Genomic DNA, 27,392 nt, shown 5'->3' on the forward strand with positions numbered 1-27,392 from the left:
AGAGCTCCTTCTTCACTATTAACTTACCCTGTCAATTTTTGCATCATTCACAAACTTACTTATCATCCCTTCCATATTTTCTTTTATATTGCTTATGTATATCACAAACAACAAGGGATCCAGCACTGATCCCTGCGGTATGTCACTGGATGCCAACTTCTAGTCACACAAATAGCCTTTTACCACTACCCGCTACAGCCTACCACTAAACCAGTTTTAGGCTCAGTCTGGCAAGTTGCACTGAATCCCATATGCTTTTATCTTCACTATTGGTCTCCCATGTGGAACCTTGTCAAAGGCTTTACTGAAATATATGTAAGCTGCTTCAACTGTACTACTCTCATCTAAGCACCTGCTCACTTCCTCAAAATATTCATTCAAATTTGTTAGGCATGACTCCCTCTGCCAAAGTTGACTTTCTTTGATCAAACCTTGTCTCTCTAAATAGAGATTAATTCTGTCTTTCAAAATTTTCTCCAATAGTTTCCCAACCACTAACGTGAAGCTCGCTGGTCTATAATTCCTTGGTTCCTGTCTATCAACCTTCTTGAAAAGCAGAACCATTTTTCTGCATATAAACTGACATTTCCTCAGCCACCATCTGGGAGGTGCTGAGACCTGAAACATTCACTCTGCTTTCTCCTCCACAGATGCTGCCAGACCTGCTGATCTTTTCCATCAAATTTATTTTTGTTCCTGATTTACAGCATCGGCAATTCTTTTGTTATTTTAGAATCATATTAGCTATCCTCCAGTGCTTTGGCACCTTCCCTGTTACCAGGGAAGAATTAAAAATTTGGGTCAGAAGCCCAATAATTTCCTGGCTCATCTCCTATAGCAGCATCTAAAACACATCTGGAAATTGGCATTTGTCTAGTTTCAAGCCCAGCAATACCTCAGATATCTCCTTACTCACAAAGTTAAATTACTCAAGAACCTCACAGTTCTTCTTCCAGAATCCCATAACTATATCCTCCTTCTTTCCAGTGAAGGCAGTTGTGAAGTGTTCATTTAACACCCTACCCAGGTTCTCCAGTTCCATACACGGGTTACCTCCTTGGTCCCTAATAGGCCTTATTCTTTCACTGGCACTCCTCTTCCCTTTGATATACTTAAAGAGTATCTTGGTATTCTCCCTAATTTTTCGTGTGATTCTGTTTTCCTCTCCTAACTGCTTTCTTAAGTTTGCTCCGATAGTATTTATATAATAAACAGCCTCCATGTTGTACCTATTGAAAGCCTCTCAGTTTCTTCTTATCCAGTCCTGAATATTTCTAGTTGTCCATGATTTTCTTGGTATGTTACTCCTATGTTTCACCTCAAAGTGAAAATTTTGGGCCTGTACTTCCCTCAGTACATTTTTGAACACCACCAACAACAGCCCTCCCCAACCTCCCCAGTGTTCTATTATAGATTTACACAGAAGTAGCTGTTCCCAGGGTAGTTTGACCTGATGCAGCTTTACTTAATAAAATCTCTTTTCCTCTAGTCCAAAACCGTTTTTTGTTGTCGGCTTTTTGTTTGCCTTTTCCACAGCGAACTTAAAACATACAGCATTATGGCTGTTATCACTAAAATGCTCTCCACCTACTATCTTGAACACACATCAAGCTTCGGTCCCCAGAATTAAGTCAAGCACTGCTCCATCCAATGTTAGATTTTCTACATGGTGGTATAAAAGCTGTCCTGGATATATTTCAAGAAATATGTCCTCTCTCAACATTTCATACAATGCCTGTCGCAATTAATGTTACAGTACTTGAAAGCCACTGATATAATTACCCTATTACTGTTTGTACACACCTCAGTGAACTGTTGACATATTTGCTCCTCTATTCCCAACTGATTTTTTGGGGGCCGACAATACACTCTAAGCAATGTGACTGCCCCTTTTTATTCCTAAGCTTGCCCTCAGAGCCTCATTCAAAGATCCTTCCAAGATAATCATCCCTCAACATGTTAATTATGATAGTGCATCTATCTTTCAGCATTATTCTTCCTCAGCGGTAGTACAACCCAACCAATCACTGATCTCACACCTCTGATTCCCGAATATAAATTTTTATTTACGTTAAGAAGCATAGATACTGCACAATGGAAACATTCAGTGTAACTGATAGAAATAGCCTGCATATGATTTGCCAACCAACAATTTCAATCCTTGTCACTTGGAACAAGTGGAATATTGTGCATCAGATTTCTGGGGAAATCTCTTTTCTCTTCATAGAGTTGACTTACTTTCACACTCAGGTTCGCATATTGTTGAGATTGATGAAGCTAACACGTTCCACATAATTGTTTGATCAATGTCATTATTTATGTCATTCCAGAAAAAAATGGATTGACATGCCAATCTCTTGATTGTCCTGTACCCATGTGATCAGATGTTTTTGGTTTTGCATGTCCTCATGTACAGCTTGTGGAAATACCACTTCTTTGCATTTGAAGGCTACATTCTTAGAGACCTCGATAGCACAGCATGGAGCTGGAGCAACACAGCAGGCCAGGCCAGGCAGCATTAGAGGAAGAGGAAAGCTGATATTTTGTGTCAGGACCCTTCCTTTCCTGCTTTCCTGCTCCTCTGATGCTGCCTGGCCTGCTGTGTTCCTCCAGCTCCACACTGTGTTATCTCTGACTCCAGTAACAGCAGTTCTTACTATCTTCTTCTTAGATACTTTGTTTGTTTCTGAATGACCAGAAAGAAAAACAAGACCACTGTCCTCTCTGAAGGGTCTAGGCCCGAAACGTCAGCTTTTGTGCTCCTGAGATGCTGCTGGGCCTGCTGTGTTCATCCAGCCTCACATTTTATTATCTTGGATTCTCCAGCATCTGCAGTTCCCATTATCACTGACCTGCTGGTTGCGTTCAGGCAGTAACAATGACTTGTTGCAGCTTATCATAACATAGATAGCATAACATAGAACATTACAGCACAGTACAGGCCCTTCAGCCCTTGATGTTGTGCCGACCTGTCATACCGATCTCAAGCCCATCTAACCTACACTATTCCATGTACGTCCATACGCTTATCCAATGATGACTTAAATATACCTATGTATCATCTGGTGTAGGTTGCTGCATCTGCTCTACTTGGCTTTGGCCAAAATGAATGAGATTCAATATTAACACTGTAATATTCAGTAGGCCTGAAGGAAATATATTTGTTCTTGGTGGGGTTTGGAAGATTGCTAAGTGCACTTCAATTATTCGTTTGGGAACCTGATTTGTATTGTGCTTCTACCTCACATCCATGCATGGATGTTTGTAAGTAGTCAGTTGAATTGTTGAGGTCCACTTGTGAGAGGCTTTCAACAGATCATTTCTATGTGGCCTAGATGAATAAAGCAATGCTTAATAGCTGGTGTTGAAGTGAGAATGTCTCTTTCAATATTGTAGTAGTTTGCCTGAGCCGTTGTAGAATCTGGGCAATAAAGCTATAGACTTGCCATCATGGAACAGACTTGCTCCAAGGCCTTGGTGCAATGTGCTTACTTCCAAACAAATAAGCCTTGAGGGATCGTAATATGGAGGGGTACTGATTAAATGATGAAGCATATGTGAGAGATTGAAAAGTATAGTGATGGCCTTTCTGCCATATGTACAGTGTTTGTTGGTGAAAACATCCCACAGAGGAGATCTGCTGATCTTAAAATAGGGAAATACAAGGATAAAAAGTTGAAAAACTTGAGATACCTTTCTTATTCATGTTTGTCTTTTTTATGTAGGCTTTTCCATACAACTTTTGGCAAACTCAAATTAAATATCGCTTGATGAGTAGATTAAATTCAAGACATTAATTAGGTTTATGTTAATTTGATATTTCTACTTCAAAAACAAGATCATGTTTCCTTGCCATTGATGTGAGCTGGTGGAGGTTTGTATCATAACTGTCTTTAGTTTTATGAGAACTACAATGTTACCTATGATGCAGGGTAACTTGGTAAATTCACACTGATATGACCTGTTGTTGGAATATATCCTGATGAATGAAAATCAATGTCAATTGACAATGATTTAAATGTCAGTTCCTCTGACTCTGGGGAAAGCTGCGTGATCAATATCTATTTCTGGCATCGAACTTGGAAACATGCTTGATTCCTGAGAACTTTCAATTAAGCTCCTCCAGAGTAAGAATCTTGTATGGGCATCTCTTCTGGTAAATGCTTAATCACCTCAGATCTAAACTTGTACATCTCATATCATCTTTCTTCAAGACATAATGAATAAAATCACAGCAATCTGCCTGATGCCTGGCTTTCTGCATGAGATTGCTTTGTTCCATGAAATCCAGTTCCAGGTTGAACTCTGCTTGAATGTGAATGCTGCAGTTCTGGGATTGTTATTGGACTCAGTACAGTTAATAACACTAGGTAATTGCAGGCACTGATTGCCATGTGAGTCTAAGATATCATAATGATAACAGAGACTTGGCTCATGGAAGGGCAATGTGGAGCTGGAGGAATATAGTAGGCCAGATAGCATAAGAGGAGCAGGAAAGCTGATGTTTTGGGTCAGGACTTCCTTCAGAATTTTCTGAAGGTCCAACCCAAAATGTCAGCTTTCTTGCTCCTCTGATGCTGTCTGGCCTGCTATGTTCCTTCAGCTCCACACTGTGTTATCTCCGAATCCAGCATCAACAGTTCTTACTATCTCTCATAGAATGGCAGGACTGAATTTTAAGTATTCCTGGTTACAAGGTGTTCAGAAAGAAAAAGAAGGGAATAAAAGGATGGGGTGAGGGATGGTATTTTCTTGTTAAGAAATGCATTACAATACTAGAGAGAGAGGATGGTTCAGAGGGTTCAAATGCATGATCAATTTGATTGGAGCTAAGGAATAAATGGATGCAGTTACATTCTTTGGTACAGTATATAGACCACCAACTGGCAGGAAGGATATGGAGGAACAAATCTGCAAGTAACCACAGAGTGGTGTGAACATCGTAGAGCAATTATAATGAGGGACTTTTGTTACTCTATTATAAACTGGAGTAGTGCTAGTTCAGGGGCCAGTGAGAGACAACTGTTTCTAGTTTGTGTTCAGGAAACTTTTCACCAGTAGCGTCTGTTAAGTCTAACAGGAAAAGTAGCGCAGCTAGACCAGATTCTTAGGAATGAGGTAGGTCATATGGATCAAGTGACTGTGAGAGAATATTTACAGGTTAGTAATCATTGTTTCATAAGGCTCAGGGTGATGGTGTAAAATGACATGGGGCAATACAGAATAAGAAAAATAAACTAATGTAGACCTGAGTTCAATAGATAAAGAATTGAGCTGGGCTGAATAGTCTAGAACTGAGCGTTAGTGAGAAAAAAAATGACAGAACAATGGCCTACCTTCAAAGAGGAAAAGGTTTTTTTTCCACAATCAGGGTATATTTCCTCAAAGTGGAAAGATAGCATGAACAAACCCAGAGATTGCCGGGCGACAAAGAAGATAGAAATTAAGTTTAAAAAGGAAAAGTTTATTATTTCTTCCTATTTAGCTTTTCTGTTTGAAGTTTCCTTAACTGAATAAATGTGATATTCTTGGGTCCATGAAAGCACTGAATTTATACCCACTGTCATCTTTTGGACATAATAGACTTCCTTTAAAAGAATGTTGACACTAAAAAAGTATGTGTAAGTACTTTCGAGTTATGATCCATCCTCATCACATAAGTGTTGAATGGATTCAACATGCAGTCTGGAAACTTTGGTGTAGCAACTGCAGGGTTTGTTACCTTTACTGATCACAAGAATGTTAAGATTCATGCATGCTGGTAAACTCATAAGAGAAGGTCCTACGCCATTAATGATGTAAAAGATTTAAGGTGCCCATTCTAAGGACCCATATTGACATTTAGAAAGGATGATACCAATGAAATGAATGTCAAACCTGTTGAAAGCAATTAACTTATCATGTGTGAACTGCATTTCATTGTGCCCAGTTTCCTGAGCATTATCTTTTTCAACATGCGCAAAAGGATGATAATTGTACTTCAGTAAGTGTCAATCTTGGCAATTAGAACATGCTGTCAATTCATTTTTGAAACGATGCTTGGGTAGAGGTAAAAACATCAGCTTTTCTGAAAACATTCATGAAACATATCAACATAATCATGTGTAATATATTCTTGGGATCTGCAAGGTATGTCATTGATTTTAATTTTGCTTGACTGTTGTTTGTAAAATATCAATTTAAATCTGTGTATGCTGAAATACACTTGAACTTCAAGTTGATCTTCTGTGATCAGGAAAATGTTGACAGGGTCTTTGTGGTCATTATTAAAATTGTTGAAAGATTTGATTCACCATAATCCTTTTTTATTGCAAAACGTTGAGGAAGTTGACTGCCTGTCTTTCTTTATCAGCTATTTGTTCATGTGTGAACCAATGATTGATTCTTTCTTTTCATAACTGAAATTCTGAAAGAATGTCATTGGAATGCCAATTTATACTCAGATATTTGCTTTCCATTTTTGTGTTCTCTTTAAAATGCCAGTAAAATTTTCTAATCTGATTTGTAGCTGTGTTTTCTGCTTTTTTTTGTAGTTGACCTTTTTTGTAGTTGTTGCTTTAAAAGTAGGGCGTACATTTGTAGGTAGTATTTGTGCCTAAATGAGAGAAAGTGGTAGTATACAACCCTATTTTACTTCAGTGGCATTTGTTAAAAAAAAGATGAAAAAATAAACTAATATCTGGACTCTATTAAGTCCTTCTTAATTTGAATATCTTTTTCCTTTTTTTTCCCTGTGGCTTTGCTCTAGGATTGCTTTATTGTACAGGAACTGTCCTTTAGAACCTTTTAATTTTCTAAATAAAAAGATTAGATCAGCTGTAGTGTCATTTTTTTTAAAGAAAGAGAATACTTATATGTTTTCTTCTCTGTTGAGGCCACTGTTCTTCAGTAGAAGTTGTAACACTTTAGCCTTGGTTGTAGTTGTAACTTCAGCTCCAAATTCAGGTAGGTAATGAGGAGTGACAGGAAATAACATTTCTTCAAAATTTCCAATGATGCTATTACCTTTTAGTATCAACTTGGCTGCCACTAATTAACTGTCACTTTTAGATTTTAGTATCCACTTACTGCCACAATACTGTAGTTTTTGATTTAAACATTTCTGCCCAGATAATATGGTTTGAGTACTGCCCTTTATATCAGCTTGCACATCATTGGACTGCACGGTGGCTCAGTGGTTAGCACTGCAGCTTCACAGCACCAGGGACCCGGGCTCAATTCTACCCTCGGGCGACTGCCTGTGTGGAGTTTGCACATTCTCCCCGTGTCTGCGCGGGTTTCTTCCTGGTGCTCTGGTTTCCTCTCACAGTCCAAAGATGTGCAAGCTGGGTGGATTGGCCATGCTAAATTGTCTGTGGTTTTCAGGAATGTATAAATTGGGCAGGATGCCCTGAGGGCCAGTGTGGACTTGCTCAGCCAAAGGGCCTGTTTCCACACTGTGGGGATTCTACAATGATCATATACTGAAAGGACTGTGTTCTTGTGGAAAATGATATCTTGATATTTGTTGAAAATACCAATTATTTATATTGCTGTAGCATCACAAGCTCACACATTGTCAAGTTTCTATGTTGGAGATAATGGGAACTGCAGATGCTGGAGAATTCCAAGATAATAAAATGTGAGGCTGGATGAACACAGCAGGCCACTGAGATGCTGCTTGGCCTGCTGTGTTCATCCAGCCTCACATTTTATTATCAAGTTTCTATGTTTATGCTTTCTAATATCTGTCAGATGGTAGGCAACCAGATGTTACCAAACCTACTGAGTTTCTCCAGCAACTTCTCTATTCATTTCAGGGTACTTTTACACCAGAGGGTCACATGTATTGGCATCATATAGCTGTCTTAAATATACGCATACATCTGATCTGAATCTATGCAATAACATAACAAAAGAGCACAAATTCCCATTAAATTGCCTTCCCTGATGAGGTTATGGTTTTATTCTGACATTGGGATTACAATATATCATTGTTGTGTTGGTGCACACTAGTTACTGCTATTACTTTTCTCAAGTCTCAAAGCTACATAACCAGATTCAATCAGATTGACTGATGTTGTGGTTCAAGTTTCAAGAACAGAAATCACGAGTCCAAAAAAAATTCCAAAATAATTTAACAACGAAAATTTGTCCATGACAACACCTGAATAAATAATGGGAGGTACAACTTGCAAAAGAAAGAAAAGAGGTCATAAACCTACCTAAAAATTGATTTGTGATTTTGCGAGGAACCTACAAAGAATTAAGACCGAGAGCAATGAGACATGAAGAGATAATAGAATCCATCTCCCCTTTACCTTTGTAACAGATGGGAGCTATTTTGCGACAGAATGTTTCAGGGCGTATTTTGTTGAATTACACAATCAGCATGCTCTTAGCGTATTTTGTGGACAAAAGAGAGCACAGGAGACTTTATATTATCAAAACACTCTCAATAAAACAGAACTTCTCGATTGAGTAATGGCTTAAAGTACACAAAGGTAATGAATGGATTAGGATTAATAGCAACTAAGTAGCACAGTGGGCTGCAATGTATTCTCAGACACAGCTCCTTCCTCTGGAGATCTGAGCTGAAGTCAACTTCTGTGTCACATCTAACAAATAATCTTGAGAGATGACTTATTTTCCAAACCAAAACAATTAAGCATGTGTATCATAGTAAGCCACTTTATCTATCCTAGCATGTAACACCCGTTGACCCAGCTCTGTAATAGACATCCATTAGAAGCATACAAATAATACATTATATATATTCCCAGTTACATCTTTTAATCCACTTTACACTGGGCAGCAACACTGCAGCGCATCTAAATGAGTACTCCTATTGTTGAGCTTGCCTAGTTCACAATCTTTACAAAAAACAGGACTAAGAAAAACATGATATGGTACGGCAACCATGCACTTATTGCTGCTTCTACTGGCAAATACTTCAAACATTCTGTAAAATTTGCTGAATGAATTGCATCGTGACCATTCTGGTTCTTCCAGCTCAATGTAAGTTTGATAAGTACAAACTGTAATATCCTGTGCAGTGCTAGTTGTACATAGAACAGTGATTTCGTATACTCTGATCTTTTACCAAAATTCGAGCAAAGAGTTGCACTTGATTCTTGTGTGATTTGCTGTTTGACGACACCCACTTTGCATTAAAGGCTCTGTACACACTGAAGTTACAGGTTCTGATGGAAATCAAATTATGTGCAACAGCATTTTTTACTCTAGTCATAAAGAAAAAAAAAACTTCTTATTATGTTGCACACACACCAGATATCCCACAGCACTTTACAAACAATGATGTATTTTTGCATATAGGCAGTTGAAGACAACATGAACTATGGTGACAAATGTGGCAGATCCACATGAAAAGTCCAACATGGCCTATCTGGATATTATAAACAACTGACTTGATCTTTTAATTAAGTCCTGAGTGTGAAGTGAGTTTCTTACGAGGCAGAAGTGATTTGCCTATGAGGGGAGCTTGTTAGCAATCTTATAAACAGTACATCATGCCTCTTTAGTATGAAACTTCCTATTACACCACTTGCTGTGAACTAGCTTAAAAAATCCTCAACATGGAAGTGAGAGTGTGTACTTTGCAACTCAGTTCATCACTTCCTCCAAAAGATATCTCTGTTGAGCATGAGGCACAAACAGCTCAGGATACTGATCTCACTGTGTGGGCACGGGCCACGTGCAGTTTATAATCTATGTACATTGTCATCAGACATGTGCTAGTCTGTAAGAACTCTCATGGTGCATTTCTGATCCAATTACAGGATGATTCTACGCTTCAATGGTGTGCCGGGGACACAGCGACAACTAACATTGTAATGCTGCGGCGAGCACACTGTGCACTCAGGGACACACAGCTAGCTGACAGACTGGACCAGGCTGCATCTCTGGGCTCTTCATTGTTCTCAAAGTACTCACTTACTTTTAGCCAAACTGGATATTCGCAACATTCTTAAAATGATGTAACTTGTATTTTTGTGCCTTGATGCTCCAGCAGAGATGGCAGGCTTACGGTGCTGCTGTCTTGCTGTGCTGTTTAGTGCAGAAGTGAAGCCAATAAGCATGTCATTGTTGTCAGCAATCTTCAATGAAATTGAGGGAGATAGTCAGGGGATCCTGTACAGTAACTTGCAGGCAGCCTTCGATACAGGTCCAGGGACTTAGACACAGTCAGTCAGTCACTTGGCGTAGGCAGAGTCAGGATGGTCTCCACTTAAAGAGTGGAGAGCTGAATGTAAGCCAGTGCACAATCCACCTTGACTTTTGCTGCTCAGAGATAATGGAAACTGCAGATGCTGGAGAATCCAAGATAACAAAGTCTGTGGCTAGATGAACACAGCAAGCCAAGCAGCATCCTAGGAGCACAAAAGCTGATGTTTTGGGCCTAGACCCTTCATCAGAGAAGGGGGAGGGGGAGAGGATTCTGAAATAAATAGGGAGAGAGGGGGAGGTGGACTGAAGATGGATAGGGGAGAGGAGAGTATGGGTGGGGAGGTAGGGAGGAGATTGGTCAGTCCGGGGAGGATGGACAGGTCAAGGGGCGGGATGAGGTTAGTATGTGGGAGATGAGGGTGCGGCTTGAGGTGGGAGAAGGGGATAGGTGGGAGGAAGAACAGGTTAGGCAGGCAGGGACAAGTAGGGCTGGTTTTGGGATGCAGTGAGGGGAGGGGATATTTTGAAGCTTGTGAAATGCACATTGATGCTGGAGAATCCAAGATAACAAAGTTACAAACCATTTCAACTCCCCCTCTCATTCCTTAGATGACATGTCCATCCTGGGCCTCCTGCAGTGCCATAGTAGTGCAGGAAGAACAACTCATATTCCGCTTGGGAACTCTGCAGCCTAATGGTATCAATGTGGATTTCACCAGCTTCAAAATCTCCTCTCCCCCCACTGCATCCCAAAACCAGCACAGCTTGTCCCTGCCTGCCTAACCTGTCCTTCCTCTCACCTATCCCCTCCTCCCACCTCAAGCCGCACCTTCATTTCCTAACTACTAACCTCATCCCACCCCCTTGACCTGTCCGTCCTCCCTGGTCTGACCTATCTCCTCCCTACCTCCCCACCTATACTCTCCTCTCCACCTATCTTCTCCTCTATCCATCTTCAGTCTGCCCCCCCCCTCCCTATTTATTTCAGAATCCCCTCCCCATCCCCCTTTTCTGATGAAGGGTCTAGGCCCAAAGCATCAGCTTTTGTGCTCCTAAGATGCTGCTTGGCCTGCTGTGTTCATCTAGCTCCACACTTTGTTATCTTGATTTTTGCTGCTACTTTTTGTGGGTTGATTTGCTCCTGGAATGATAGAGAAGTTGTTCATAGTACAGTGCATGACAGAATTGAGCTAGATTGGATGAATAGAAACCATAGTTTTGTGGTGGGTAATTAACGAGATGGATTTGGTAAAATGCAGTGAGAAAACTCATTAGGCCTCACCAGGTGAAAGCAAACATGAAACTCAACTAAATTGACACGGCCAGAAAAATATATGATTAAGCCCTTAGTATCTACTGTAATACAAAAAATTACAGCAGTCAATTTGCATACTGCAAGCTCCCTCATACAACAATGTGATCCTGAACAGATAATCTGCTCTTGTCATGCTGATTTCAGTATTAACCATGGTACCATAAATAATACTTTAGCTCTTCTTGAAGCAATGGGATGTTTTACTTATGTCTTGTCTTGAATTTTATATGCAAAGCCTGCAGTAGGTTTGTCAATCTACAACCTTCTGACTCAGAGATGAAAATTCTACCAACTGATCAAAACTGTACAAAAACAAAAAAAAAGTGGTTCAACAGTTGGAGAAAAATAGTTCAAGAGTTGTAATTCAAATTAATAACCAATATCGCATACAATTTGTTTGGGGTACAATTATGATTGCAGTTGCTATATTTCATAAACAGGGTGAGAGTAGTATCAGACTAGATCGAGGGTACAATTCTCACTCTCTGGCTTTGGAAGTAATGAATTGAGTCCACAAAATTATTAACATAAAATCATTTTAAGCTGTGTTGATTACCTTCTATCCTTATTACTAACGCTTAGCTTGTTGCTGTATAGGGGATAGTAAGGGTTCAAAATGGTGAAATTGTGCCTCCTTGAATGTTGACACTTAATCTGTTAAATAGCAGTGAGGCTTCTTCTTGTATCATTTAGGCAGTGGAAGCATTGTTTCAGCATGCCACTGTTTTACTCAATATTCCTTATGTCAGCATGGTGTTCATGATTGCTTGGTGTGCATCACTGGCATCATTAGCCCTGTGGTTAACAGATAAATCTTGTTCACTTAGTCCATGGCACCATATAATATTCTAGCAATACTCACAAAGGTGTATATTTACTCTGCATGCTGTTCACTGGCTAGATGAATGAAACGAGTTCAACTTCTTTTCAATAGTTTGTCTCAGTTACTTTCTGAACACTACATTGCATAGAAAACTGTAAGAGACTTAAAATGTTCCCAGCACTGGTTGGAAGGAGCCAATACACTCATTACCACAGTCAATTTCATGGAGACTTACAATTCACTCCACCTTAAGTTTGTACTGATGCTGAAGGAGGATACTTACAACTGTTCTCCTCCTCCCCCATCTAGTAACTTGTTTTCTTCAGTGTCTGTCTGCTCATGCTTCCCGTCAGGCTACAGTTTAAAGGGGAATACCTCCTGTTGCACTCATGTCCAGGAGCAATGGGGTTATGCAGAAATGTTAAATAATTTGACAGCAAAGACGTATCAAACAACTGCAAATGCACTGAGAAAAGAATACTCTTTGCATGGAAAGTCATCATGTCCTTGCCGTTGACAGCCAAACATGAACAATGAAAGAAAAACATCACATTAGATTGCTTGAGGAAATGTAACCTTCCTATTGGGTCAGACATCCCATTGAGTCAGCATTTGGGCCAGGTATGGTAACAGACTGAAAAATAGAACCTACTTTAACTTGGCACATCAAGACTCAATCACTTTGGTTCACTCTCCTAGGGCACATTTTTCCCTTGCTGAAGAAATATGACCCCATCTGTGAGAGAAAATAAATACATCTGTTGTTCCATTGTAACAAATTGAGGTCAGTTTGAATTGAACTGATCTGCACATTGGAGTAAGCTGAACTTGCTTATTTGTACATCATTACATTGCCTCAATAAATGATGACTTCCTAAATTTATTTCCTTTCTGACTGGCCATCCTTAGTCTTTTAAAGCCAAGTTTGAAATGATCACAATTTATGATGCAAGAGAAGTGCCATATATTCATATGCAGTGACCTGATCTCTTCAAACAAAAGGAATATGTTTGAGGTTTACAGCTTCTTTAAATTATAGAGGAACTTTTGGGAATTTAACTTTCCCACTTCTTTTTCCATGCCAATGCCTCAGCCAATCAGAGTAAACCTTCCAACTATTCAGTACCTTTTTCTCTTGTGTAAATCTTCTGCGATCGTTTGACATTTGGTATTTTTGAGTTTTTCCTGATGATTGCAAGACAAAAGAAGTTGACAAAATGTATCATTTTCCAGCGATACTCAACTTGAGATGCATCGGTGATACAGCACATTAATATCCAGGCAGTAGCTTCACCCCTTTTACAACTATCAGACAAATCTTACATTAGATCAGGCGTCTGTAGTTAAATGCAAAATTATTTTAGGATCATTTACCACAAGTTTATCAGTGAAAATGTGAATGTGTTGAAAGAATCAAAGCATTTTTGCGTTTTGCATTGGGTTTATTTCAGTAACACCACTTTCCATATACAGTAGCAGCCTTAAAGAACTCCAGAAAGATTTTAAAACCTGATGATTTTACTACAATCATGAGTAGAAATTACTTAGTATTTAGCCTAAGAATGATTGTTTGTGCTGGTCGCTAGGTGTTTCTTGTCAATGTACATTCAGTTGTCTGCAATTCGGAAAGGATGTTGGCTGTACAGCATCAAGTTTCAAAGTGGCAGTGTTGGTGTCAAATCAGCATTATGTGCTCATTGACGCTATGAATTGCCTACTGTGCATACTTCTGGTAGCCAATCACTGTGGACCTGCTAATGACCTCAGTAATATGGCATTCAATGATATTCAAGCACGAATTGTACACTTGATATCTTTCAGACCTTGAAGTCCACAATTAGTGCTCTCAGAATGGTGTTATGCATCAGAATTTCTAGACGGTTGACTATGTATAACCGAAAAAGCAATCTTCTTTTGATTATCCATCACTTAAGGAGAAATATCAATGAATACCTTGGATGAAATATTTATATGAGGGCCAGAAAAAGAGTCAAACTTAAAGCATTATGCTTGCTTTCTGCTTTTTAAGTTATTCATTTCATTTAATTTGGATTTTTACCACCGTCGCTCTTCTTTGATATCAATCGAGATCTAAGTGGGTTTGAGCATACAGCACAAAATTGCTTATTGTACAATTTTAATGTGTACTAATTGAACAATTTCACACAAAGAATGTGTAAAATTAAATCATATGGGAACAGCACGTTGTCTACGTGGCTGATTTTTCTTCATTTGGTAGTTAATGCAGATTTGTAATTTTAAAACATAGTTGTATGTAAGTTGTGAACTTCTTGGTAGCCCAAATTACACATTGCTCAAATTGCATATAGACCAAAGGCGTAGTTATATAAAACAGCTATAAAACACCGTTAATTGCTGATTCAGTCTACATTTAGTATCTGAATAACTGTTCTTCCATCATTGATTATCGAACAAGTGGAGAATCCTTTATGTTTTTCCTCTTCTTAATCCAGGATGTTGTGATGAATTGTAGACCAATTACAAGAGCAGTTATTGAACTTGAACCAAGCCTCTTAAACTAGTCAGTAGTTCTTGGTGTGGGTTAACAAAAGAGATCATTGCCTACTTGTTTATTCATCAATAAAATAAAATTTCTTGTACCTAGCATGTATACCAGTAATATCATGAGAAAGGCCATTCAATCAAATTTGTTTCCTTTTCATTGATTAAATGTTTTAGTCTCAAACTCTGAAATTTTGCTGTGAGGTATCAACGTGGAACAGCTTAATTCCTTTTGTACGATGCTATTGCGTCAACTTCTTGTCATGTAAAATTGGTCCTTCACCTAGAAAATACCAGTATTCAACAGTTAAGATCTCCAGTAGAATTTATTAGTGCATGGCTGAGTTCTGCTCCACAGGAAAACTTAAATTTTATTTAATTTTCCATACTTTCAACATCAACCCAACTGACAACAGGCAGCTACACATACGTGTGTTACAAACTTCAAATGAGTATCATCCTCCTCTGTGGGCTTCCAACTGTACCTATGTGACTTTAAAATCAAAGTAATGGCACTTAGAAGCAAACTTAAGAAGTACTTTTTCACACAAATTGTAGCAAATATCTGGAACTTGCTGTGGCTGCCAGGCGAATTAAAATTTTCAAGATGGTGAGTGATTGATCCTTCTTAACTAAGATATTTGAGAAAAGGTGGGAAATTGAATTTCAGGTACAGATCAGCCATGTTTTGATTGAAAAATAAGTACTTTGTAATCAAGCTGGTCAAACTTCATGGCAGGCGGGGTTTAAACATAAAACTTTCTTGCTCACAGCTAAGGGTACGATCACAGGGCCACACAACGAGGAAGCATTCAGACATGTTACGACCTACTTCCAGAGCAGGTAGTACTTTAGCCAAGATGATTTGGTCCAAAGTTGGAGACACCATCACTGCACTAAAAGAACACACTTGTTGGAATTTAATATGATGTGGGCTTAGAGGATTGACAGCCACACCTGTTTTTCTCTGTCAACTGACTCCATTAGTCAGATAGCATCATTTATTAACTCAAATGTTACTGTTTTATTTTATGCACAGAGATGTATGTTACAACCAAATTAAATGCAATACTTTTGGTGAACCCATCAGCATTCAATCTCTGGATAGATGGTATAGATTTCTCCTTCTCAAATTAGACAATAGACAATTGGTGCAGGAGTAGGCCATTCGGCCCTTCGATTCATTATGATCATGGCTGATCATGCACAATCAGTATCCTGTTCCTGCCTTATCCCCATAACCCTTGATTCCACTATCTTTAAGAGCTCTATCCATCTCTTTCTTGAAACTATCCAGAGACTTGGCCTCCGCTGCCTTCTGGGGCAGAGCATTCCATATATCCACCACTTTCTGGGTGAAGGAGTTTCTTCTCAACTCTGTTCTAAATGGCCTACCTCTTATTTTTAAACTGTGTCCTCTGGTTCTGGACTCCCCCATCAACGGAAACATACTTCCTGCCTCCAGATTGTCCAATCCCTTAATAATCATATACGTCTCAATCAGATCCCCTCTCATCCTCCTAAACTCAAGTGTATACAAGCCCAGTCGTTCCAATTTTTCAACATATGATAGCCCCGCCATTCCGGGAATTGACCTCGTGAACCTACACTGCACTGCCTCAATAGCCAGAATGTCCTTCCTCAAATTTGGAGACCAAAACTGCACACAATACTCCAGGCGTGGTCTTACCAAGCCCCTGTACAGCTGCAGAAGAACCTCTCTGCTCCTATACTCAATTCCTCTTGTGATGAAGGACAGCGTGCCATTAGCTTTCTTCGCTGCCTGCTGTACCTGCATGCTGGCTTTCATTGACTGATGTACAAGAATACCCAGATCTCGTTGAACTTCTCCTTTACCTAACTTGACTCCATTTAGATAGTAATCTTCCTTCCTGTTCTTGCCACCAAAGTGGATAACCACATATTTATCCACATTAAACTGCATTTGCCATGCATCCATCCACTCACCTAGCCTGTCCAAGTCACCCTGTATTCTCATAATATCCTCCTCACATTTCACCCTATCACCCAGCTTTGTGTCATCAGCAAATTTGCTAATATTACTTTTAATGCCTTCATCTATGTCATTAATGTATATTGTAAATAGCTGCGGTCCCAGCACCGAACCTTGTGGAATGCCACTGGTCACTGCCTGCCATTCTGAAATGGACCCGTTATCCTACTCTTTGCTACCTGTCAGCCAGCCAATTTTCAATCCAAGCCAGTATTTTGCCCCCAATACCATGTGCCCTAATTTTTCTCACTAATCTCCTATGCAGGACTTTATCAAAGGCTTTCTGAAAGTCCAGTTATACTACATCCACTGGCTCTCCCTTGTCTATCTTCATAGTTACATCCTCAAAAAATTCCAGAAGATTAGTCAAGCACGATTCCCCCTTCATAAATCCATGCTGTCTCTGACCTATCCTGTTACTCCTATCCAAATGATTCGTAATTTCATTTTTATAATTGACTCCAGCATCTTTCTCACCACTGATGTCAGGCTAACCAGCCTATAATTCCCTGTTTTCTCTCTCCCTCCTTTCTTGAAAAGTGGGACAACATTAGCCACCCTCCAATCCACAGGAACTGATCTTGAATCTATAGAACATTGGAAAATAATTACCAATGCGTCCACGATTTCCAGAACCACCTCCTTAAATACCCTGGGATGCAGACCATCAGGTCCTGGGGACTTATCAGCCTTCAGACCTAACAATCTATCCAACACCATTTCCTGCCTAATATAAATTCCCTTCAGTTCTTCCATTACCCTCGGTCCTTCAGCCACTATAACATCTAGGAGATTGCTTGTGTCTTCCCTAGTGAAGACAGATCCAAAGTACCTATTCAACTCTTCTGCCATTTCCTTGTTCCCCATAATAAATTCACCCATTTCTGTCTTTAAGGCCCCAATTTTAGTCTTAGCCATTTTTTTTTTCTTTTCACATACCTGAAAAAGCTTTTACTATCCTCCTTTATATTTTTGGCCAGTGTGCCTTTGTACCTCATTTTTTCTCCACGTTTTACCTTTTTAGTTATCCTCTGTTGCTCTTTAAAACTTTCCAGTCCTCCAGCTTCACGCTCATCTTTGCTATGTTATACTACTTCTTTTTTATCTTTATACAGCCTTTAACTTCCCTCGTCAGCCACGGCTGCCCCTGCCTCCCCTTAGGACCTTTCTTCCTCTTTGGAATGAACTGATCCTGCACCTTCTGCATTATATCCAGAAATACCTGCCATTGTTGTTCCACTGCCATCCCTGATAGAGTATTGAACCATTGAACTTTGGCCAGCTCCTCCCTCAAAGCTCCATAGTTCCCTTTGTTCAACTGCAATACTGACACTTCCGATTCTCCCTTCTCCCTCTCAAATTGCAGATTAAAACTTATCATATTATGGCCACTACCTCTTAATGGCTACTCTACTTTGAGGTCCCTGATCAAATCCGGTTTATCGCACAACACCAGATCCAGAATTGCCTTCTCCCTGGTCGGGTCCAGTACCAGCTGTTCCAAGAACCCATCTCGGAGGCACTCCACAAACTCCCTTTCATGGGGTCCAGTACCATCCTGATTCTCCCAGTCTACCCGTATGTTGAAATCCCACATTACAACTGTAGTAATACCTTTGCGACAGGCCAATTTCAACTCCTGATTCAACCTACATCCTACATCCTACATCCAGACTACTGTTTGGGAGCCTGTAGATAACTCCCATTATGGTCTTTCTACACTTAGAATTCCTCAGCTCTATCCATACTGACTCTTCATCTCCTGATTCTATGTCTCCCCTCGCAAGGGATTGAATATCATTCCTCAGCAACAGGGCCACCCCACCCCCTCTGCCCATCAGTCTGTCCTTTCAATAGCACGTATAGCCTTGAATATTCATTTCCCAGGCCCTGTCCACTTGAAGCCACATCTCAGTTAATCCCCACAACATGGTACCTGCCAATTTCCAACTAAGCCTCAAGCTCATCCACCTTATTTCTTACGCATCGTGCATTCATATATAATATTTTTAATTTGTTACTCCCCTCACCCTTCTTACTAATCCCTATTCACCTGATCATTCTGTATGAACCCTTCTTGAGTTTTCTGCTCGGTTGATTCTGTTGTGTTTCCTAACATCTCTTATTTTCACTTTCCCTTTAACTTCATTCTTACATTTGCAGTATGTCTCCTCCCCCCCACTACTTAGTTTAAACACACCTGGGTTGCAGTGGCAAACCTGACTTACCCCTTTCCTCGCCAATTCTGTAAAGCAGATTGACAGTGTTTGGAAATTAAATAATGCTATCCTGTCTTATTCTTACATATTTAAATGATTAAATAGGTGAGATGGTTTTCAAATTTATACACACAGTTTTCTTGTCACCATTCAATTGTATTTCCATTTCTCTGGAAGCTTTGTGGGGGTGCAATCCAAGGGTGCTTGCTTTGTTCTAATCCTTTATGATTCTTATTTCAACTAATGGCAAAGGTAGACTGAATTTCAACAGATAATCTGTCCAAAAAAGCATGTTATATCCAAGTTTTATTTTATTGATTTTGTTTCAAGCTGATGTGAGTATAATATGATGAGAAGCTAAAACTGTAATTAAGAGAATCTCAGAGTTGCTAAATGCAATTGTACGTTACTGAATTTTGCTGGCCTTGGACAGCTGCTAGAATATAAACGAGATATCAAGCATGAAACCTTCTGGACTGTGTGATTTAGTGTTATATACAGCAATATCTTATCTTGGTACTCCAGGAAATATAGCATTTTTGAAAGTGAACAACTAAGTGCACGAAGCAAACTAATTTTGATTTCTAAAATCATATAATTTCCTCAAGTAGGATAATTTCTGTTAACTTCAATTTTTTTAAAATTTATAAGTGAATTTCTCATTTTACAGATCATGACCACAGTTATGTCAGTGTTATTTTGCTTTCCTACCTTATACTATGTGGCATGAACACTACAAGTGTTGACATTTGATTTGACAAAAGGATATTGAAGCTGAAATTTCTTCATTTGGCTCAACAGCGTGCCTACAATTTCTGTAGGAAGATGCCTAGTTAGCTCTGGGCAAAGGAGTGACAGTGTCATAATGACCACATTTTTGTTCACTACCATATGTGTGGCAAGAAATTCTGGTCCATGTGGATGTTCAGACAAACACCGTAAACCAGCCCCAGTCATATGTCAGAAATAGTACAAACTGCCGATGCTGGAGGATCTGAGATAACAAAGTGTAGAGCTGGATGAACACAGCAGGCCAAGCAGCATCAGAGGAGCAGGAAAGCTGACCTTTTGAGTCTGGAACGTTCTTCAGAAAAAGGTGTGTTCATTCAGCTCTACACCATGTTATCTCAGTCATATGTCAGCTGGCCTCAAAATTCTCCTTGGCTGGTTGAATTTTCCCATGTGGAGGCTGGTATGTTGTCCCTTGGAACTTCACTGAACTCATTGAGCAGTAACAATGGTATGTGGTAATACCTCTCCGGTCTTTGCTTTTTGATATCATGTGACTTGTAAGGAGTGAATAGAATTCTATAGCTTACAAGGCAAATAAAATTACAGAGATTAATGCAACCAAGATTATATTATTTTCTGGAATTTCCACCAGAATTAGGGTGCATGAGGGGTGAAACCACCTGAGGAATTTTAGTCGATTCTGACTTAATAGTTAATGTAGCTATAAGTTAGAGTACAAGAATACATCACTAATACAGACCAAGTGTAATCAGTGAACACCCCATGACTATGAATTCTTTTCTCTATTCCATATTTTCAGCAGTTATCCGAGGTCAAGAGCAATTAACAAAAGTTGCTAAAATGCAAAATAGCTAGATAATCACTTAACAATGCAATGTCATCACCATTGTTCAATCAAGACTAAAATGCTAAGTAATTTGACAGCAAGGACATATCAAACAACTGCAAATGTACTGAGAAAGGAATACTCTGCTTGTAAAGTCAACATGTCCTTGCTGTTGACAGCCAAACATGAACAATGAAAGAGAAACATTACATTAGATTGCTTGAGGAAATGTAAACTTCCTATTGGGTCAAGCATTCATTGAGTCAGCATTTGGGTCAGGTATGGTAATAGACTGAAAAATAGAACCTACTTTAACTTGGCACATCAAGACTCAATCATTTTGGTTCACTTTCCTAGGGCACATATTTTCCCTTGTTCAATAAACGTGACCCTATCTGTGAGAGAAAAGAAATACATTGTTGCTGATTGGCTGGTCGATTTTGACAAATTGAGGTCAGTTTGAATTGAACTGATCTGCACATTGGAGTAAGCTGAACTTGCTTATTTGTACATCATTACATTGCCTCAATAAATGATGACTTCCGAAATGTATTTCTTTCTGTCTGGTCATCCTTCGTCTTTTAAAGCCAAATTTGAAATGATCACAATTTATGCTGCAAGACTTATATTCATATGCAGTGACCTAATCTCTTCAAACAAAATGAATGTGTTCAAGGTTTGCAGCTTCTTTAAATTACAGAGGAACATTTGCAAATTTAACTTTCCCACTTCTTTTTCCATGCCAATGTCTCAGCCAATCATATAGATCTTCCAACTATTCAGTACCCTTTTCTCTTTTGTGAATCCTTTGCGATCATTTGACATTTGGTCTTTTTGAGTTTCTTCTGATGATTGCAAGACAAAGGAAGTTGACAAACTGTATCATTTTTCCAGTGATACTCAACTTGAGATGTAACGGTGATACAGGACATAAATATCCAGGCACAAGCTATCAGGTAACTTTGGTATTAGATCAGGACACCGTGTATTTAAATGCAAAATTATTTTAGCACCATTTCCCACAAGTTTATCTGAGCTATAATGTGAATGTGTTGAAAGAGCCAAAGCATTTTCTCGCATTGCATAAAATCTACAGTCCATAAACAGGTTATTTAAGCCAAAAGATTATTTGTGATGATCCCATACATGAGTTTCCTTTCACTTTGTGTTGGGTGACTCTTTGATTATAGTTTCAATTTAGTGGCTATGCTGTTTAGCTCAACTAAATTTCTATGTTCTGAGAACTTATTGAACAATTATAAAAGCACGACAAAAAATAAGAATAGTTGTAGCTTTAATAGAATCATGAAAACTTTTCAAGATGGCCTTTAGAATATTGCATTGAAGTTTAGACCTTTAACTTCAAATGGATGTTGAGAGATTGAGAACGAGCAAAGGGTAACCTTGGAACTCTAAGCATGAAATGCCTACAGACTGACAGAATCAAATGTAATTTAACTGGAGAAAAGAAGGTTGGAAAGGGACACAATTTCAAAGTGGGAAATATAAAAGACAAAGATATTGTGAAATCAAGCAGACTGTTCATGTTGGTGGTCATGTAGATGAACTTACTGATATGTCAAGACCTGAATTTAAAGATAATTCCCTTCCCACTACCCCGCTTCCTGCGTAACATTCTTCCCCGTCCCTAACTCCACTTCCATGTACATGGTTATGAAAATGTTTGAAAGTGCATTTGAGACATATTTTTCTGCATTATGATAACTTCTGTACTCAGAGATCATGGGAATGTCATCAAAGAGATGTATATTGCCAAGTTACAATCGTAGCCCTGAATTCATTTATTTTATTGTTGTGTTTATTTGATTATCTTTATATCCAAGGAGAAAAATAGTCCCAGATTATTCCTCATTGTCCGTAATTACTTAGCCCCCTTTGAAAATGAAATATAGCAGAATCTTTTCACTGTAGTTCAAATTATGTGTCGTCAACTAGAAGAAACAAAGGTAATCCCTATAATAATCCCTATGGCATTTTCATGTGCAATTAAGGCATCTGGATTGAAAGTTTCCATCTTGGATTCTTTTGAGTTCGCTGAATAAAGTCAGTCAGCTGTTGGTAAACATCCAAGGGCTTCGAACTTCAGCAAGATTAACTAGGATTTCCACTGAAGTGCTGTCTAGTAACTCTTGCTGGAAAGCCTGAGCACAGTTGTCAACCAAGGTTGTGCTTTCCCAGCAATTGAATAGCCTGGCAATGATCATCCTCCAATCTAGTAGATGAAAAATCACAACTCGGGAATGGCATTAAAGAGCTGCTGGTGTTAAAAAAAAGTACAAGTTAACGTTTTATTCTTCCAGCTATCCTTTGTATGATTTTGGAACCTTCTCATTTGTCACTTCCTTTGGCTACTTTATCTTTAGTGCTTTTATACATAAAAAAGGCAAATTTTATTTCAGTTCTCCAAACCTGGGTAAGGAAACCATGGAAAAGAACAGATGTCCATCATCACCAAGATACCCAAATTATTATGACAAGAGAAATAGAGTGAAATTGATGTATACAAAAGGCTTTAATTGCTAAGGATATGCTGATGTACAAATGTTATTCTGTGTGCCTATGCACTTTGTTGAAATGGACACATAGCACATTTTAGTGGAATAGTGATCATGTGAATTTTAGATCCTCTGAATACATTGGTCATGTTATTCCAATATCTACCAGGAACTACTGAATTTTTTTTTATTCATTCATGGGATGGAGGTGTCGCTGATTAGGCAGCACTTATTGTCCATCCCGAATTGCCCAGAGAGCAGTTAAGTGTCAATCACATTGCTGTGGGTCTGGAGTTACACATAGGCTACACCAGGTAAGGATGGTAGTTTCCTTCCCTAAAGAACACTAGTGAACCAGATGGGTTCTTCCGACAATTGACAATGGATATGTGATCATCATTAGACTGTTACTTCCAGACATTTATTGTACCATCTGCCATGGCAGGATTTGAACCTGGGTCCTCAGAACATTAGAGATAATGGGAACTGCAGATGCTGGAGAATCTGTGATAACAAAGTGTGGAGCTGGATGAACACAGCAGGGCAAGCAGCATCTTAGGAACACAAAAGCTGACGTTTCAGGCCTAGACCCTTCATCAGAAAAGGGGGAGGGGGAGAGGGTTCTGAAATAAATAGGGAGAGAGGGGGAGGCTCTATCCATCTTTGATCCACCTCCCCATCTCTCCCTATTTATTTCAGAACCCTCTCCCCCCTCCCCCTTTTCTGATGAAGGGTCTAGGCCCGAAACGTCAGCTTTTGTGCTCCACAGATGGTGCTTTCCCAGAACATTACCTGGGTCCCTGGATTAACAATCCAGTGATAATACCACCAGGCCATCATCTCCCCCAAATGGTGTTCAAGTTCCAAATTTTCATCAATGATTTTAATATGTAGTTGATAAAGACAGAACCATGTTTGTTACCATGTCCCAGTGAGAAGAAAACCACAGTATTCAGTGCATAGATTGTGCATACTTAGTCAACATCCGTCGAAAATAACAGAGTTGCCCCAGTTACCCTCAAAGCTGTTGGGTGAAGGAAAGGAAAACGCACAGCCAGGATTCCTGCTCCTCATTGTTAATCATTCACTCATGCTGTTTATGGGTGTTAGATAAAAACACAAAATCAGGTCTGGCTTTGATGTCAATGCATAGGCACAAGGGGCCTAAGGAGAACATATGAATCTTTTTCAATTAAACAGAAAAAAGCAAGCACTTACTTGTGTAGGAAGGGAGGGAAGAAGATTTCAAATTACTTTAAAAAATGATTTCCTTTTGAAGATCGTTTTTGGAAATGGATTTAGAATTAAATTCATTACCAAAGTTTTCGATTGTTTGCCAATTATAAGACTCCTGAAGTATTTTAGCAGAGTTTCCACAGAGGCTTATTAAAATACATTCCGGTATTCCTCGCATATAATTTGAATATGTGAAAAAAGCCTATTTACCCTCTTAAAACATGTTGCTCAGGTTTGGTACTGCAACCACAGTATCACCATTTGTTTTAGTACTGTGTATGCTTAAATGATTAGAATCACTATTAATAACATTGAATTTTTAACTCTGGCCTTGATATTTACTGGCAGTGACATAGGAGTGGGGTAGAGATGATGCTGGAGCAGCCTGGGAATCTAGAGATTGCTGTAACAAATTCAGCTGCAGAATCTAAATGAATGTTTGCCCCGTTTCTCGGTTGACGGCCAATGAGGTTTAGAAGCTTGTTAACATTTGGACAAATAGAAGGCGTATAACACAAGATGGCGACCAAGGAGCAGAGTGAGGATGAGAAAAGGAGAAGTCTTGGGGAGCTGGAGGGAATAGTATGGAATCGGTGTTGGGGGAGCATTTCTTAAAAACATTAATGGCATGTCGGCATCACCAGCTAAGCCAACATTTATTGCCTATCTTTAATTGCCCAGAGGGCAGTTAAAAGTTATAGTGAAAAGATATGGGGTTAGAATTTGGAGGTAGTGGGAACTGCCGATGCTGGAGAATCTGAGATGACAAAGTCTAGAGTGAATAAACACAACAGGCCAAGCAGCATCAGAGGAGCAGGAAAGCTGACGTTTCGGGTCTGGATGCTTCTTCAGAATTGCTGTTGCAGGACTCATATTCCGCTTGGGAACCCTGCAGCCAAATGGTATCAATGTGGATTTCACAAGCTTCAAAATCTCCCCTTCCCCCACTGCATCACAAAACCAGCCCAGCTCGTCCCCACCTCCCTAACCTGTTCTTCTTCTTATCTATCCCCTACTCCAACCTCAGGCCGCACCCCCATTTCCTTCCTACTAACCTTATCCCACCACCTTGACCTGTCCATCCTCCCCGGACTGACCTATCTCCTCCCTACCTCCCTACCTATACTCACCTCTACTGGCTCCATCTCTGCCTCTTTAAATTGTCTGTCTCCTCTCCACCTAGCTTCTCCTCTATCCATCTTCAATCCGCCTCCCCCCCTCCCTATTTATTTCAGAACCCTCACCCTTTTCTGATGAAGAGTTTAGGTCTGAAACATTAGCTTTTGCGCTCCTAAGATGCTGCTTGGCCTGCTGTGTTCATCCAGCTCTACACCTTGTTATCAGTGGTTAGAATTTAATGTTTTGCATTTTTACAACAGTGAATCACAGGGAAAGGAACTTAGTTGAGATCTCCTATTCTTAACAAATAGATGAGAAGAAGTCTTTAAGAAGATCAGAAATCTGTGGGATATTCTGCCCAAAGAGTGGGAGAAGAAAGGCCATTGAATATTTTTAAAGCAGAGATAGACAGATTCTTGAATAACAAGGGAGTCAAATTGAGTCAAGGTAATCAGAAAAGTGGGGCAAAGCAACAGTCAGACTAATATTGACTTTATCAAATGGTGGAGCAGGCTTATATAGTCAGATGGTCTACTCCTGCTCTTAATACATATATTTGTGTACTCCTTTCCAAACAAAGCTATGTGGAAAGCCCACATCATCAGATTAATCTGACTCTCTCTATTTCCAACCCAGCTGCTGTATTCCCTTGGAAACCTAGCCTACTGCCATTATCTACAAAATGCATGGCAAAATCTCAAGGTATGATATTTCAATTTCTGTGTACCCCAAAAGAATAGGTTCATCACTCACCTTCATCTTTCTGGCTCCACTGAAACTGAAAGAAGCAAATTGGAGATGAGTGAGGTTCAGAATTTCAAAACTCTAAACTCTCCCAGCTGATGGCTGTGGAAGGTTAAAATTCCACTAACCCCCAATGCCACATGTACATATGAAGGATTAACTCATTTCTATTTGCTAGTTCTCTTCTTGTATAATGCAGCAAGATTTAAGAAAAGGCTTCCTCAAAATACTCAGAGCTGAGAGTCATCTTCAGCTCTGTGGATTGGACAGTATGGGGGCTTAGGATCGCAAACTGCCTTGGTATCTTTTGGCTACTTCCATAATGAGTTCACAAAAAAATTAAATAAACAGTGTAGCAAATCATCTGACCTGTACAGACCAAATCCTTTTTTTCATTATTTTACTTCAGTTTAAGTGTGGACTGATTTGGGAAAAGGACTGCTTTAGAACAAAGGTTTCAGGAAGGATTTTCTGTAATTGTAAAATACAAGTTACCAAATTCTGTATAAATACTAGAAATGTTGGAAATCTGAAGCAACTACAAAGAATGCTGAAGAAATTCAGCAGCTCTGGCAGCATTAGTAGAGAGAGAAAAACAGAGTGAATGTTTCGAGTTCAGAACATTTTTTCTTCAGAAGCAAAAGGTATTGGAAATTTCTTATATACAGTGGGAAATGCCCATTGCAAAAGACAAAGGGTTTGTCAATGGTGGAGAAAATGCCTTGCCATGCAAACACAGAAGACATAACACTTGTCCATTCACCTCCTCCCTTCTCACTGTCCAAGACCCCAAGCACATTTTCCAGTTTCAGCAGCATTATTCTTGTACCTCTTTCAATCTAGCCTACTATATGATTTCTTCTTTGTTGGTGACACCAAGTATAGACTAAGTGACTGCTTTGCAGAACAGCTCCACTCAGTCAGTAGGGATGACACTGGCCTCCTAGTTGTTTGTCATTTCAATAAACCATCTTGCTTTCATGCTAACATTTCTGTGCTGCAATGTTGCAACAAAGAATAAAGCAAGTTCAAAGGATAAGACCTCATTTTCTATTTAGGCACTTTACAGCCTCAAGGACTCAGAATTGAATTCAGTAACTACAGAAACTGATCACGCTTTGTCTGTTATCCATTTTC

General features: G+C 39.4%; 1 protein-coding gene across 4 annotated transcripts in view; it reads right to left on the minus strand.

Annotated features, from left to right (window-relative positions):
* tenm1 (teneurin transmembrane protein 1) overlaps positions 1 to 27,392 on the minus strand; it is a 2,164,854-nt gene that overhangs the window by 1,928,784 nt on the left and 208,678 nt on the right. Inside the window, exon 3 of one of the 4 annotated variants that reach the window (XM_059651406.1) lies at positions 20,951 to 21,035. The exons of the other annotated variants lie outside the window; for them this stretch is intronic. The gene's annotated coding sequence lies outside the window, so the exon portion shown is untranslated. The remainder of the gene's footprint in view (positions 1 to 20,950; positions 21,036 to 27,392) is intronic. 4 annotated transcript variants of the gene reach the window in all.

The sequence above is a fragment of the Stegostoma tigrinum genome, chromosome 15, assembly GCF_030684315.1.
Source record: "Stegostoma tigrinum isolate sSteTig4 chromosome 15, sSteTig4.hap1, whole genome shotgun sequence".
In the NCBI taxonomy this organism is placed as follows: domain Eukaryota; kingdom Metazoa; phylum Chordata; class Chondrichthyes; order Orectolobiformes; family Stegostomatidae; genus Stegostoma; species Stegostoma tigrinum.